This window comes from Giraffa tippelskirchi, chromosome 7 (genome assembly GCF_054371585.1).
Source record: "Giraffa tippelskirchi isolate mGirTip1 chromosome 7, T2T-mGirTip1v1.2.pri, whole genome shotgun sequence".
Classification (NCBI taxonomy): Eukaryota; Metazoa; Chordata; class Mammalia; order Artiodactyla; family Giraffidae; genus Giraffa; species Giraffa tippelskirchi.
Genome location: NC_137281.1, coordinates 16,229,132 through 16,245,817, shown reverse-complemented (window position 1 = coordinate 16,245,817; position 16,686 = coordinate 16,229,132). Strand labels below are relative to the sequence as shown.

The window sequence follows — 16,686 nt, the reverse complement described above, 5'->3', positions numbered from 1 at the left end:
TTGTAACTAGCTTATTTTGTTTGTTTTTTTGCTTGTTTGGCTGCACTGCATGGCTTTCAGGATCTTAATTAACTGATCAGGGACTAGTTCAAGTTCTAACCACTGAACATCCAGGGAGCTCCCTGTAACTAGCTTACTTCACTTAGCATAATGTCCTTAAGGTCCATCCATATTATAGCACTTATCAGAATTCCTTACCTTTTTAAAGCTGGATTTTGTGTGTGTGTGTGTGTGTGTGTGTATATATATATATAAATGTTTTTATAATATACATACATAAAAATGTTTTTATCCATATAAAATATATTTTATATATATCCAGGCTCTTCTGTCCATGGAATTCTCCAGGCAAGAATACTGGAGTGGGTAGTCATTCCCTTCTCCAGATCTTCCTGACCCAGGGATTGAACCCTAGTCTCCTGCATTGCAGGCAGATTCTTTACCATCTGAGCCACCAGGGAAGCCCAATATAAACATACAAGTATGTATATACATGTGTGCTAAGTTGCTTCAGTCGTGTCTTACTCTTTGTGACTCTACGGACTGTAGCATGCCAGGTTCTTTTGTCCATGGGATTCTCCAGGCAAGAATACTGGAGTGAGTTGCCATGCCCTGCTCCAGATCTTTCCCACCCAGGGATCAAACCCTCATCTCCGGCAGCTCCTGCATTGCAGGCAGATTCTTTACCCCAAGTCACTCACATATATTATCATGTATTATAAATACGTGCTTATATATATATATATATATGCAACATTTTGTTTATCCATTCATCCATCAGTGTATACTTGGGTTGCTGTCACCTTTTAGCTATTGTGAATTATGTTGTTATGAACATGGGTATGCAAATTCTTTTGAAAACATGAGTGTTTTTAATTCTTTTGAACATATACCCAGAAGTGAAATAATTTTTAATTATTTCTTTTGAACATATACCCAGGAGTGAAAAAATTTTTATTTTTTTTTAGTTTTTGAGGAACTGCCATACTGTTGTCCATAGCAGCTGTGCCATTTTGCATCCCTACCAACAGTGCATAGGGGTTCCAATTTCTGCACTACCTTGTCCTCATTTGTTATTTTCTGGGGCTTTCTGAAAGTAGCCATCCCAATGGATATGAGGTGATAGATATATCATTATGGCTTTGATTTTGCATTAGGGAATGACTGGTGATGTTGAGCACATTTTCATATACTTATTGGCCTTTTACATATCTTCTTTGAAGAAATATCTAGTCCTTTGCCCATTTTTAATCGATTATTTTCTTTTTATGAGTAGTAGGGGTTCTTTATATATTCTGGATATTAGCCCCTTATCAGATATATGATTGGCAAATATTTCCTCCCATTCCATCATAGGTTGCATTTTCACTGTTAATGTTCTATGATACATACAAGTTTTTTTTTTTAATGTAGTCCATTTTATCTATTTTTGCTTTTGTGTCTATTCTTTTGTTGTCATACCCAAGAAATGACTGCAAAATCCAGCACCATTAAGCTTTCTCTGATGTTTCTTTCTATAAATTTTGTGGTTTTAGATCTTATGTTTAGGCCTTTGATCCAGTTTAGTTAATTTTGGTGTATGGTGTACTTCATTCTTTTGCACGTGGATATCCAATTTTTCCAACATCATTTGTTAAAATGACTCTTCTGCTTGGTTTTATTGTAATTTGCTCTCCTTTTTTCATATACTCAAAGTGGAAGCTGACATCATTAATTTGAGATGATTTGCTACAAATCAAAATGTTCGTGTCTTCCCAAAATTCCCATGTTTGAAGCCTAATCCCCAGTGTTATGTTACGTAGATGTACAGCCTTTGGGAAGTGATTAGGTCATGAGGGCAGGTATTAATGCAAACTATTGAGCAGGCTCAAGGATGTATTGTGCAACATGAGGAATACAGAAAACATTTTGTAATAACTGTCAGTGGAAATGAACCTTTAAAATTGTTTTAAAATTTTTTTAATTTTTAAAAAGATAGACCATATCTTTGATCATAAAACTAACTTTAACAAATTCAAAGAATTTAAATCACACAAAATTATATTATCTGACTGTGGTATGCAAAACTCTAATGTGCCCCCCTAACCACAAAAGAACTCCAGCCCCTGGTGTGCAATCCTGTAAAATCTCTGAGATTGTGACTATGATGGGATATCACTCCTGTGATTTTATGGTACAGCTGACCTTAAGAGAAGAAGATTATATGGATGGGTCTAACCTAAACATATGATGAGGCATTTAAATGTGGGTCTAGAGGTAAGAGACAGAAGTCAGACACAAAGCATGAGAGTGATTTTGATGGAGGGAGATTCTCTGTTCACAGCTTTGAAGATGAACAGGACCACAGGCCAAGAAATGCAGGTGTGCTTTAGAAGCTGAGAATAGATCCTGGCAGCTAACCTGCAAGGAAGAGGATGGCCTCAGTCCCCAAGCCACAGGGAAATGAATTTGGTCACAACCACATGAGCTTGGAAGAGTATCCAGAGCTGCAGAGGAGACCACATTTCAGCAGACACACCGATATCAGCCTTGTGAGAGCCTGAGCAGGGAACTCAGGCACACCATTCCTGGATTTCTCATCCTCAGAACTGTGAGCCAATATATGGCTGTTGTTTTAAACCACTAAGTGTATGCTGATTTGTCATATAGAAACAGAAAACTAATGTGCTGACCATAATACAAGTAATGCAGAAATAAATAACTGAAAGTTAACAGGAAAATCTTCAAACACTTGGTAAATAAATCTTGCAAGTCAAAATAACTCATGAATCAAGGGAAATTAGAAAATGTATTTAACACATCAAAAAAGAAGTATAGGGCTTGCCTGGTGGCTCAGCGGTAAAGAATCCCCACACTAATGCAGAAGACATGGGTTCCATCCCTGATCCTGGAAGATCCCACATGGTGAGGAGCAACTAAGCCAGAGAGTCGCAACTACTGAGCCCATGTGCCCTAGAGCCAGTGCTCCGCAATAAGAGAAGCCATTGCAATGAGCAGCCTGCATGTCACAACTACAGTGTAGCACCCACTCCTGCAACTAGAGAAAAGCCCAGGTACCAACGAAGACCAGGAACAGCCCCCCCAAAAAAGAAGTATAGACCTTATCAAAATATGTGGATGCAGCTAAAGCAGTGCTTAGAAATAAACATATTATACTCAGATGCTTATTATATTAGAAAATAACACATCCCAAATTAACAATCAAATATGTAACGTAAATCTATCAAACATTCAGAAGAAAATATAGGAGAAAATATTTCTGACACTGGGTTAGACAAAGAGTTCTTAAACATGATACCAAAGCACGTTCCTAAAAGAAATATATATATATATACTCTATCAATATTAAAAACTTTTGCTCTGCAAATGACAAAAAATAAAAAGATAAAGACCCAAACATAATAATTTGCAAATCGCATATCTGACTAAGGGCTTGTATCCGATACAGATAAATAACTCTAAACAAAATAAAAAGAACATAAAAAAAAAACTAAATTGCAGTAAAAATAACTCCCAGAATTGATCAATCACAGGAGAGCTTAGGACAGACCCACACTCCACGAGACCAATCAGCATTGGTTTCCCCATCCCAACACGCAACTTCCAATCAGCCAATAGGAGAAGGTACAGGGTAAGAGGCGGAGCCTGCGTGGTCTCCATGGCGATCCTTGGCGGGTTGGAGTCAGGGAGAGGCTCCATGTAGCCAGATCCAGATGCCCTAATGGGGGTGTTTGAGGGGGCAGGGCGGGAATTTATGGGGGGACAGGGTGGGAGGAAGAAAGCCAGCATGGGTTGAGGGGAATGAGAGGACAGAAAGTGTTTCATAAGGGGAAGGGAGGGTATTAAGTATTTAGAGGGAGGCACGGGTCTAGGAGAACGGGAAGGCTGCTGTCATAAGTGTACAGGAAGTTCGCAGGGTCTTGAAGCTGGTTTCAGACGTAACGAGAGGGCATTAGAGGGCGACACGGCAGGTCTTTATAAGGGGACAGAGAAGAGGCTATGTATAGACAAGGAGAGGACTTAAGAGTTTACAGTTGCTCAAAGAAGGTCTTAAAGGAGCCAAGTGAGAAGTTATTGGTGCGGGCGGGGCGGGGGGTGGGGTGGGGAGGAGTTAATAGGTGAACAATAAGGGTTATAACAGGTAGGACCATGACAGATTCATAGGGACAAAGTGAGGAATATTATAAATGGAGCAAGAAGAGAGCCATTAAGGTCATTAGAAGTTATTATAAGTTGAGAATTTTCAGGAGGATAATGAAGGTTTTACACATGAAAAGTCAGTGTGTTAAGGTGTTGAATGAGGGTCTTCTTAGTAGGGTGGTGAATAGAGACAAAGAAAAGGTTGCTTGGGGAATGATAAGGGTTTGTTTTATAAGAACAAAATGCTCTTAGGGGGTCAGCTGAGTTTTCAGGGAGGCCAAATGAGAATCCTTGGAGTCAGTAAATGATTTTGTGGGGACAATGGAAGGACCAAGTGAGACGTGCTTAGGGATCTGAAAGGCAGTTATAGAATAGGGTGAGGAGTTTACAGGAGATGGGGAAAGCCTTACAGAGAACTGAGCGGGATTATAGGGTAGAGGGGATGAGGATGGAGTCGGGGGGCTGACAGTTCTAGAGGACAGAGAAGGTATTAAAGGGAATAGGGAGAGGTTGGAGAGAATGCAGTAGGAAGTAAATGGAGTCAATGAGAGTTTTAAAGCGTGTCAGTGAAGACTTTACAGGAACCGAGGAAGGTCAAAGGGAGGATGTCAGAGGGGATGTTAGAACCCAGAAGCCATACTGAGCCATAATTCACTTCCTACTCCCAGACGTTTGAGATTTTGCGTGCCAAGCCCCCCAAAGACTATATGTGCCTGTCCATTTTGGCCCTCTTCCTGTGTTTTCCCATAGGAATTGTGGCAGTGATCTTCTCCATCCAGGTGGGAATCTGAGTCATGCCAATCCTTGCCCTCTTTCACACTCTCCATCCTAGCCCTAACACTGACTCAAATTCTTCCTTGTTTCCTGCCTCTGGGTTTCGGTCCCCACCCTGTGTTCCTATGGTCCCATGGCTCACCCCTCTCCCATACAAGAATCTTTTTATGCCCATCTATTCCTATTCTACTTCTCACCTCCAATCAGACAAGGCACTGCAATAGATGGAATAATCGAGCCATGGCAGCCGAGACCTCCCACCAAACCTTCTACATTGCAGTCCTGGGGATTGTTATGGGAAGCGTCATCATACTCATCATCTTGATTTTCTGCATGATGGACTTATTTTCTCGGTAACCTCCTCTCCATCTCATGAGAAAAAAAAAAAAAGCACCAAATATATCCAAAACTGTTCCTTACCTTGGTTCTAAGTATCCGTTTGGGCCAAATGAGACACCTACCCCTCAGTGTCTAGTGGGTCAAGTATTGCCAAGCTGAGGCAGCTTGAGGTGGTTGATGGGGGAGGAGGGCCACTGGACAGAGCTCAAGACCAATCCTGGGACCCTGCCAAGATGTGGACCATGGGAGCCAGGGTAGAACACTGTTCTCCTCTGCCCATATTCATGTATCCATGTCATAAATCTATTTATGTTGACCAAGGGCTTTGAATGTGTTGCCACACTCTGGGGACAGAGCAGTCACCACTTAAGTGCCACTGGTGCCTCCTGTGAACTTATAAACCAGGCTGAAAGACAGTCATATCACCAGACAATAACAGAATAGAGGGTCCAGTCTCTACTGGCGAAAACCTAGGGAAGTGGGTTGTAAGAGGTCATGTTGGGTGCTGTGGTCCACCAGAAAACTCGAGAGTGAGCAACTGTCAGTGAACTTGTTGGAATTTGGGATTTTGATTGTAGAGCCTCTGTAATAGGTAGATTACCTCCTCTCCCCTCTAACCACCAAGTATGAGGCTTATTCATCATTCAACAAGTACTTATTCTGTTGAGTAAGTTGAATATTCTGAGCACTTATGATGTACCAAGCACTGTACTAGGTACGAGAATCACTACACAGAGCTTACATCTGGGAAGTTTTCCCCACATTCTAGTGGGAAGAAAACCACAAACAAATAGAAATAAATAATTACAAGGAATGGTGAATGTCACAGAGAAAAATAAAACAGGGTAATAAGCTATGGCAGTGATAATACTGGTCTACCACTATTAATAGTTTGCAACAAGGTATGTGCAGAAATTGCCAGTAGGTGCTTTCAGACTTATAGCAATTTGACCTGTTATGACATCCAAGTATTTGAAATAGACTTGTCTCATTGTGTAGGGCATAGGATCAGTCCATGACAGATTGGGAGATATTAAAATACAGGTCTTATTCCACAATCACAAATAGTTTGAGACGCACTGGGATAGACAGCAAAAGTCTGGAAGGTATATTGTTTAGGGTCATGCTAGCAGCTGTAACAGATAAACCCCACCATTTAATAGTTCACAAAATAGGAATTTATTTCTCACTCACAGAACCTGCCAAGGTGGGCAAGGGACCCAGGATCCTTCCATGTGGTGATTCCACCATCCCCTAAGGACTCAGAATCCTTTGAGTCCAGGCAGAAGATAAGAATGGAGAACTCCCATATGTTTCTTTAAAGCCTTGACTTGAAAGTGAACACGTGCACTGTTGGTGGAAAGTAAGTTTGTAGAGCCACTATGAAAATCAGGATGGAGGCTTCACAAAAATTTTAAAATAGAACTACCATATGAATCAGTAATCTCACTTTTGAGGGTATATCCAAAAGAAATAATATTACTATCTAAAAGAGATATCTGGATGGACTCCCACATTCAGTGCAGCATATTCATAACAGCCAAGATATGGAAACAACTTAAGTGTCCATCAACAGATTAAGGGATAAAGAGGATTTGATATCTATATTCAAAAGAATATTATTAAGCCATGAGAAATACGAAATCCTGCCATTTCCAACAATATGAATGAAACTTGATGGCATTATGCTAACTGAAATAGGTGGAGAAAAACAAATACTATATGCTATCACTTATATGTAGAATCTTTTTTAGATTTGTTTTCAGACTCATAAGAACAGAAAGTAGAATGGTGGTTGCCAGGGTCTGGGGGTGGGGCATATGAGGGCAGGCTGGTAAAAGGGTAAAGACCTTCAGTTATAAGATGAATAAGGTCTGAGAATTTAACATATAACAAGGTGACTGTGATAAACAATACTGTATTGTATACTTAAAATTTGCTAAGAGAATAAGTCTTAAGCACTGTCACCAAAAACAGACAAAAACAAAGGTAACTCTGTGAGGTGATGCTATCGAACTTGGTTGTGGTAATAATTTCACAATGACACATATATCAAATCACCATGTTGTACATTTTAAACCACATTACAATTTTTGTTATTTATACCTCAATAAAGCAGTATAAATTTTTTAATAAAACTTTGGCCCTAAAGTACCAACTATCACATTTGCTCTCAGTCCATTCAACAGAACTAATTTCATGGCATCAACTGGACACAAGGGCCTCTGGGAAATGTAGTGCCAGGCTGGACACCCAATGCACACCTTTCTAAGATGTTCCTTGAGCTGAGATACAGAAGTCAAAGTGTGAGAGCTGTTCCAAGAACTGTGAGAACAGAGTTCCCACAGAGTGGGAATAGTAAGCATAAAGGTCCGTAAGCTGGAATGAGCTTGGCAATTCAAGGAACACAAAGGAGGCCAATGTGGCAGTAAGTAATGTCACACATCTCCCCCTCTCCAAAATAGGCGGGGCTCTCTCCTCCTCCTGTTAAGAATCCTTGTAGGTGCTTATGAAAGTCCCAAAGATATCCCCCATTTCCACCTTTCCTGAAGAGGAAACTCAACACTGGTTCTCACAGATCTGCTCACAGGAATATTTTGCACATACAGTCACTCTCCTATAGGACCTCCCAATCCCCTCCATGCCTGGCTCTGTGCTGGGTGATGCTGGAAACACAGCTGTGACCAAGACAGACCCCATCCCTGCTTTCAGGAAACCCACAGCCCAGTGGGCAAGGCAGACTCACCCCCACACAGAGCTGCGAGTTGTTCTTTCATTTCTTCTTTCATTCAGCAAATTTTTATTGTGCATCTATTGTTGCACCAGGCACAGGACACAACAAAGAAAACCAAAAAAATCCTACCTCATGGATCTCATGTTCTTGTGGGGTGTGAAAGGTAATAAATATAGTAAATAGTGAAATATTAAGAGGACTGTGGGGAGAAATAAAGCAGAATAAGGGTGATTGGAAGTAACCAATCACCAAAAAGACAACCAAAATGACAGTGAGGGGCTGTCATTTTAAATAGGGAGGCAGGTAATGCTCCAATGAAGATCTGACTTTTATTTATTTTTGGCTGTGCTGGCTCTTCATTGCTGCACATGGGCTTCCTCCAGTTGCAGTGAGCAGGGACTGCTCTCTGGTTGCAGTGTTCAGGCTTCTCACTGTGGTGGCTTCTCTTGCTGTGGAGCACAGGCTCTAGAGCGTGGGCTCAGTAGTTGTGGCACATGGGCTTAGTTGATCCAAGGCATGTGGAATCTTCTCAGACCAGGGATCGAACCTGTGTCCTCTGCATTGGCAGGAGGATTCTTATCCCCTGGGCTACCAGGGAAGTCCCAGATCTGACTTTTGATCTAGGTCCTGTAGGACTTAAGTGAGGAAACTAGGCAGATATCTAAGTGAAGCTTATCCCAGGGAGATGGAATGCTAGTTCAAAGGTCTGGAGGGAGAAGCATGTCTGATATTTCTGAGATATATTAAGGAGGCCAGGTGTAGCTGACGGGCAGAAGGCAAGACAGGGAATGGTTAAAGGAGAAATCAGAGAGGTAACAGAAAATAAGAAGGAAGTGAGCTAACTTTACTCTGAGGAACATCAACAGCCTTCGAACAGATGAGTGACAAGAGCTGACTCAGGTGTTAACAGGCTCTCCATGACTTTGGAGGGGAGCTGACTGTGGGGGAAACGTAACAGCAGCAGACTGCTGTGAAAGTCTAGATGGGATGTGATGGAATATCAGGGCAGTGTAAGGGAAGTGGAAAAGGAAAAGCCTTGATGAATTTTAAAGGAACGGTAAATAGGATTACTGATGCATGAGTATAAGAGAAAAAGAGGGATTTGGGGCCTCAGAAGCTTGAAGGAGAGAGCTGTCCTCATCTGAGCTGGAGAAGGAGGTGAGAAACACCTCTGGGATGTATGGGGTAGTAATCATTATGAGTGTGAGGAGTCATAGTCTGGCTCAGAGATTGCTTCAGCAGTGGGCATATGACCCTGCTTGAGTCAATGAAACTTAAATAAATGGCTTCTGAGCTTATGGAAGGCTTCCCCGGTGGCTCTGTGGTAAAGAATCATCCTGCAATGCAGGGGCCACAGGAGACTCGAGTTCGATCCCTGGGTCAGGGAAGATCCCCTGGAGGAGGACGTGGCAGCCCACTCCCAGTGTTCTTGCCTGGAGAATCCCATGGACAGAGGAGTCTGGTGGGCTACCATCCACAGGGTTGCAAAGAGTTGGACATAACTGAAGTGACTTAGCACACACGCAGAGCTTATGGAAGGAAGCAGAGCACCTCTTCCAAATTAGCCTCTAACCACATCTTTCTCTCTCACCTCGCAGGAGCAGGGAAAGTCATTCTACAACCACATGAAAAAGCCTGGGGCTCTCAGGATGAAGGAGGGGCCGAGGAAAAAGCAAGTACTAAGAAGTGGGGAAGCAGGAAACTGGGTCTTGCTTATCAGGACCATCATCATCACTATCATCACCACTGTAGCTACTGACCAGTCAACTGTGTCAATCACAATTCAAGGAACTTATGCATATTATTGCATTTAAATCCCACTCACTAACCTTAGAGTATGTGCCAAATGGGTAGGGACCTACTGGAACTCTTTCCAGTTGGAGAGAGTCTCTTGCTGGACTGAAGGTTCCAGCAAGCGGCATTGTTTGATCCCCTAGGAATCCCCACAGCCTGTGCCTGCTCCAGCTCCAGCTGCCTGCCAAGGCTCCTACAGCATGACACATCCCTAGACTTCCCAGTCCATGTGTGCTCCAGCTCCAGCTGTCCACCAAAGAGGCCTTGGCACAACATGCTCTAGGGTTTCCTCTGGCTCCACAATAGCTTTTAGGTATCTACCAAGGACACCAGCAGAGTGTCCTGGGACTAACCCCAGCCCCTGCCCAGTTCTCCAGTAGGCCTGCCAAAGCCACCAGGTACAGGCAGTCTACACCAAGGATGCTCCCACACAAGGCTGCTTTTTCCAGACTGAAAGAGGTGCTGGTTCATCTAACTAACAGAAACAAACACAGAAAGTCAAACAAAATGAAAAGACCAAAAAAAAAAAAAGACTCTAGGGGGAAAAAATCCCTAATGAAATGGAAATAAGTAATTTATCCAGTGGGCTTCCTTGGGCTCAGACTGTAAAGAATCTGTCTGCAATGTGGGAGACCTGGGTTCAAGCCCTGGGTTGGGAAGATCCCCTGGAGGAGGGCATGGAAACCCACTCCAGTATTCTTGCCTGAAGAATCCCCATGGACAGAGGAGCCTGGAGGGCTACAGTCCATGGGGTCACAAAGAGAGACAACTGAGCAACTAAGCCCAATTTATCTAATAAAGAGTTAAAAGCAATGATCATAAAGATGCTCACTGAACTCAGGAGAAGAATGGATGAACTCAGTGAGAACTTCAACAAAGAGTTAGAAAATATAAGAAAGAACCAAACAGACCTGAAAGATACAGTAACTGAAATAAGAGATACAATAGAGGGAATTAACAGCAAACCAGATGATATAGAACAGATAAGTGATCTGGACAATAGAAAAATGGAAATCACCCAATCAGAACAGAAAAAAGAAAAAAATTTAATGAGGACATTTTTAAGGGACCTCTGGGACAGTATCAAGCATATTAACATTCCCTGGTGGCTCAGATGATAAAGAATCCACCTGCAATGCAGGAGACCTGGGTTCAATCCCTGGGTTGGGAAGATCCCCTGGAGAAGGGAATGACTATCCACTCCAGTATTCATTGCCTGGGGAACTCCATGGACAGAGGATCCTGGCAGGCTACACTCGATGGGTTCACAAAGAGTCAGACATGACTGAGCAACTTTCATTTCACCTCACTTCAGAAGGATAACAGACAGAAAGGGACAAAAAAAACTTATTTGAAGAAATAAGAGCCAAAAACTACCTTTGCCTGAGGAAGGAAACAGACATCTAGGTCTGAGAATCATAGAGAGTCCCAAACAAGATGAGCTTAAAGAGATTTGCACCAAGACATAATTAAAATGGCAACAGTTAAAGAGAGACCCAAGGTAAAAAAAATAAATTCCATTCAAAATCACATCAAAAAATAAAGTAAAATACCTAGAAATATACTTAACCAAGGAGATGAAAGACCTGTACTCTGAAAACTATAATATACTGATGAAGGAAACTGAAGGTTATTCACAGAAATAGTAAGGTATCCCATGCTCTCGGATTGGAAGAATACTAAAATAGTCATATTACACAAAGCAATCTACAGATTTAATACAATCCCTATCAAAATATCTATGATAGTTTTTACAAACTAGAATAAATTTTATATGTAACCACCAAAGACCCCAAATTGCTAAAATGATCCCAAGGGGAGGGGGGAAAGTTGATGGTATAACCTTTCCAGACTTCAAACTATATTACAAAGCTACAGTAATCAAAACAGTATGTTGCTGTCACAAAAAATAGACAGATCAATGGAACAGAATAGAGAGCCCAGAAATAAACTCATACACCTATGGTCAATTAGTAGAATATGCAATGGAAAAAAGACAGTCTCTTCAACAAGTACTGCTGGGAAAGTTGGACAACTACATGTAAAACAATAAGATTAGAGCATTCCCTCACAACATATACAAAAACTCAAAATGGTTTAAAGACCTAAATGTAAGATCTGAAACCATAAAACTCCTAGAAGAGAACATAGGTGGCACAGTCTTTGACATAAAGTGTAACAATATTTTATTAGATCAGTCTCCTGAGGTAAAAGAAATAAAAGCAAAAATAAAATAATGGATCCAATTTAACTTAAAAGTTTTTGCACAGCAAAAGAAGCCATCAACAAAACAAGACAACCTATACAATGGGAGGAAATACTTGCAAATGATGAACTAATGCTTCATCATAAGCACTTAATATCCAAAATAAACAAACATCTCATACAACTCAACATCAAAAAAAATCCCAAATGGAATCAAAAAGTAGGCAGAAGACCTAAATAAACATTTTTCCAAAGAAGACAAAAGATGGCTAAAAGGCATGTGAAAAGATGCTCAATGTCACTAATTACTAAAGCAATGCAAATCAAAACCACAGTGAGGTATCACTTCACATCTGTATGAAGGGCTATCATTAGAAAGTGTACAAATAACAAATGTTGGAGAGAATATTGAGAAAAGGGAACTTTCATACATTGTTGGTGGGAATGTAAATAAGTGCAGCCATTATGAAAAACAGTGTGAAGTTTCCTTTAAAAACTAATAATAGAACTACGATATGATTCAGAAATCTGTCGCATTTCTATACACTAGTAATGAACTATCAGAGAAATTAAGGGAAAAATCCTATTTACAAAGGCCTCAAAAAGTATAAAATACCTAGGAATAAATTTAACCAAGGAGGTGAAAAAAAATTGTACTCTGAAAACTACAAGATACCAAGGAAAGAAATTGAAGATGAGAAAAGCACACCATGCTCATGGATCAGAAGAATCAATATCTTTAAAATGTCCTTACTATCAAAAGCAATCTACAGATTCAATGCAATCCCTGTCAAATGCCCAAATGCCAATGGCAGTTTTCACAGAACTAAAACAAATAATCCTAAAATTTTTATAAAACCACCAAAGACTCCAAATAGCCAAACAAATTTTGAGAAAGAAGAATAAAGCTGGAGCTATCATCCTCCTGGACTTGAAACTATACTACTACAAAGCAACAGTAATCAAAACAGTATGGTACTGGTAGAAAAATAGACACTTATCAATGGAACAAAATAGAGAGTCCAGAAACAAACCCACTCTCATATGGTCAATTAATTTAAAACAAAGTAGGCAAGAATATAAAATGGAGGAAAGATAGTCTCTTCAATAATGATGATGGGAAAATGGGACAGCTACATGCAAAATATGGGCTTCCCTGGTGGTGCTACTGGTAAAGAATCCTTCTGCAATGCAGGGGCCGCAGGAGACCCGGGTTCAATCCCTGGGTCAGGAAGATTCCCTAGAGGAAAGCAAGGCAACTAACTCCAGTATTCTTGCCTGGAGAATCACATGGGCAGAGGAGCCTGGGGATACAGTCCATAGGGTCACAAAGAGTCAGACCAGACACAACTAAAGAGACTTAGCACACACGCACATGCAAAAGAATGAAACTGACAATTTTCTTTCTTTTTGGTGAGAAGAAAAGTTTATTGTTTGATTTATTGTGACAGGTGGTTTTACCTAATTGGATACCATCACTAATCTTAAAATTTTGCTATTGTACTAACTTAAAGCAAAACCTCATTTCATGCTTAATGTTACTCTATTTTTGTTAAATCCATGTCATTCTATTTGTTAGGAATTTCATAAAATATCTAGTTCAGTTCAGTCAGTTCAGTTCAGTCACTCAGTCGTGTCCGACTCTGTGACCCCATGGACTGCAGCACTCCAGGCCTCCCTGTCCATCACCAACTCTCAGAGTTTACTCAAACTCACGTCCATTGAGTCAGTGATGCCATCCAACCATCTCATCTTCTGTCATCCCCTTCTCCTCCCACCTTCAATCTTTCCCAGCATCAGGGTCTTTTCCAATGAGTCAGTTCTTCGTATCAGGTGGCCAAAGTATTGGAGTTTCAGATTCAGCATCAGTCCTTCCAATGAATATTCAGGACTCATTTCCTTTAGGATGGACTGGCTGGATCTCCTTGCTGTCCAGGGGACTCTCAAGAGTCTTCTCCAACACCACAGTTCAAAAGCATCAACTCTTCAGAGCTTTAAAATACCTAAGTTTCTTAAAAAGTCCACCTAGTCTGCCTGCCAATGCAGGGGACATGGGTTCAATCCCTGGTCTGGGAAGATTTCACAAGTTGCAGATAGACTAGGCCCATGCATCACAACTATTGAAGCCTGAGTGCTCTAGAGCCCACACACCTCAACTGCAGAGCCCACTAACTCTAGAGCCTGTGCACTACAATAAAGAGTAGCCCCTGCTTGCCGCAACTAGAGAAAGCCTGCACAAAGCAACAAAGACCCAGCACAGCCAAAAGTAAAAATAATTAATTAATTAAAGAATGAGGAGGAGGTAGCCTTTGAAGATAAGAAAGAAGGGTAATTGAGTTAGGGGGCAGAGCAGGAATAAAAGCTCAGATGTGAGAGGGAGGGACTCTTAACAGGTACTATCCCAAAGAGAACACTGCTTTCCTCTCTGGAAAGGTCTTAATCTTAGAATCAGTTCCCTCCCGTTAGCCCTATCATCACTCTCACCAGTCCCTCGCTATGCTTCAGTTCTACCATCCCCTGCCCTAGTTCCCTGCCCTGGCCTCAGTCTCCTCCTGATATCAGGGTTCAATTAGAGAGACTGAACCAATAGGGGGGACAGATAGGTAGACAGATAGACAGTCAGACAGACAGACAGGGATTTGACCCTATGCAATTGGTGGAGACATTAAGCAGTCCCTAATATTATTGTCTTAGTGTCTGATGCTGCCACTCAAAGTGCAGAGGGCAGGCAGTTGTTAGGAAGGGAAGACAGATGTAAATGGGGGAAAGCTAGCACAAGCTGTAACAAACTTGCCTCTGAACTTATTGGTATGAATGCCCACAGGAGGAGCTGGAGCTAAACACACACATGGCCCAGGAGTTGCAGAAGCTGAAGGAAGAGCCAGGAGAAGGTGAAACAATTGCTGACCTGGCTGCTGCCCTGTGCAAACATGATGTGCCAGCAGCCAGCCAGGGACAACCTGCATGACTGGCTAAATGTCAGCCGCCTCACTTCTGGATTTTAGACATTCTAGTAAATATGTAGAAGTATTCCATTATTGTTTCAATTTGCAACTCCATGATGACATCGCGTTGAACAAGTTCTCATATACTTACTTGCATTTATCTGTATATTGTCTTTGGTGAGACATCTGTTCATAATTTTTGTCCATTTTTAAACTGGATTATTTTCTCATGGTTGAGTTTTAAGAGTTCTTTGTATATTTTGGGTACAAGTCAATAATCAGATATGTGTTTTGCAAATATTTTCTCCCAATCTGTGATGTCTCTTTATTCCTTTAACAGTCAATACTTTCTAACACCCCTTGAAAGGCTCAGAGACCCATGGCAAACATGCTGTCTAATTGCTTTTTTTAATAGCAAAACAACCCACAAAAGTAGGAAGGGTGGAGATGTTTGAGAGAAATCAAGACTGTTGAGAAATCAAAATGGTGAAGTAGAAGCTGCTAATCTTTCCTCCAGGAAGCCCATCTGGATTTTATATCAGCCCCAGGCACCCTCTTCTGCATCTCAGCCCATAAGCATTTGAAGCTCAATTCAGCTTCTCCCTGAAATCTGCTATCTCAGTGGAGACCTTGTAGTCCCCTTGTTCCTGGAGCAGAGACTCAGCTGACCCTTGGACATCTCCTTGACTCCTCACACCCATAGAGTGTGTTGATAACATTGTTGTCACCATCTCTTCCAAAGCTGTCCCTTCTCTCATCTCCCCATATTAAGGTCTGTTCCACCTAATCCCCAGCCTAGAGTGCTGTATTTCACCCCTCTACAGCCAGTCAACTTCACATGAGACCCACTCAGGTACCTCTCTACTCAACATCCCTACAGTTGTCCAGCACTGTCCTCAACACCCTCCTCTCCCTCATCCTGCTCCATCCTCCTACCTGGGTTCCCAGCTTTTAGTCTCACCCCACCATCTTTCTCCCCCATTTGTTTATTCAACAACTATTTAGAGATTCAGGCTCTTTATTGGACACTGAGGACAGTGATTAATGACACAATCATATTGAATGAGAGGTCCCTGAATGGTACCATTTCTCAGGACCATGTCTGAGGCTGAGTGGGCCCTCCAGGACTCCAGCCCTAGTATTTAGCGCTTTCGGGGGGCACTCCACAGACCTCTCACATTCCTTGTACCCCAAAGTGACCCACCCCTGCTGCTTATGTCCTATTCATCCTTACCAGGTGATGCGTCTACGTCCCTCACTGAACTGTGAGCTCCGGAGCATAGAGACTGGGGCTGTCTCAGCCACCGGGATGTCCCCAGCACACGGTCAGCTCACGAATGTTACGGATTGGTAAGGACGAACGAATACCTAGAAGAAAGCATGCCAAGGAAATATTAGGCTCATGCCAACTGCCCCTGTCCCTCACTCAGACCTGACACCCTGTTTCTGAAATCAAAGGGCAGTAATTTTGGCATCCCCTCGCCTGATTGTCATCCTCCTAGGATGAAAATCCCATTTTGTCAAGAAAATGAAGGGAGGCATTAGGGACCGTTAGCCTCTTAGGAAACAGCTAGTAGTAGGAAGGAAGACGCAGAAGGCAAGCGGATCCCACCGTTTCTTCAAGTTCCTCTCCTCGTGGGGTGCCATTGCTTTCTCCTCCTCTTCGCTCACAAGAACCCTAAAGTAGAGCTGTGGATCGGCTCTGAGACTCCGCAGAGCAGCAAAGCCCCCGCCTTCCTGGAGATCGTGGCGTCA

The 16,686-nt window shown here is 42.0% G+C and overlaps 1 protein-coding gene and 1 long non-coding RNA gene across 10 annotated transcripts in view; one reads left to right on the top strand and one right to left on the bottom strand.

Moving 5' to 3' along the window:
• ATP4A (ATPase H+/K+ transporting subunit alpha) overlaps positions 1-16,670 on the bottom strand; it is a 120,184-nt gene extending 103,514 nt beyond the window's left edge. For all 9 annotated transcript variants that reach the window (XM_081516691.1, XM_081516690.1, XM_081516695.1 and 6 more), the window contains exons 1-2: positions 16,544-16,670; positions 16,166-16,299 (exon numbers count right to left, since the gene is read on the bottom strand). The gene's annotated coding sequence lies outside the window, so the exon portion shown is untranslated. The remainder of the gene's footprint in view (positions 1-16,165; positions 16,300-16,543) is intronic.
• On the top strand, positions 3,658-15,231 carry LOC145515785 (uncharacterized). Its single transcript, XR_014061008.1, has 5 exons — positions 3,658-4,919; positions 5,122-5,267; positions 6,450-9,145; positions 9,586-9,663; positions 14,811-15,231. It is a non-coding gene; the product is annotated as an uncharacterized LOC145515785 (long non-coding RNA).
• Positions 16,671-16,686: the final 16 nt, after the last annotated feature.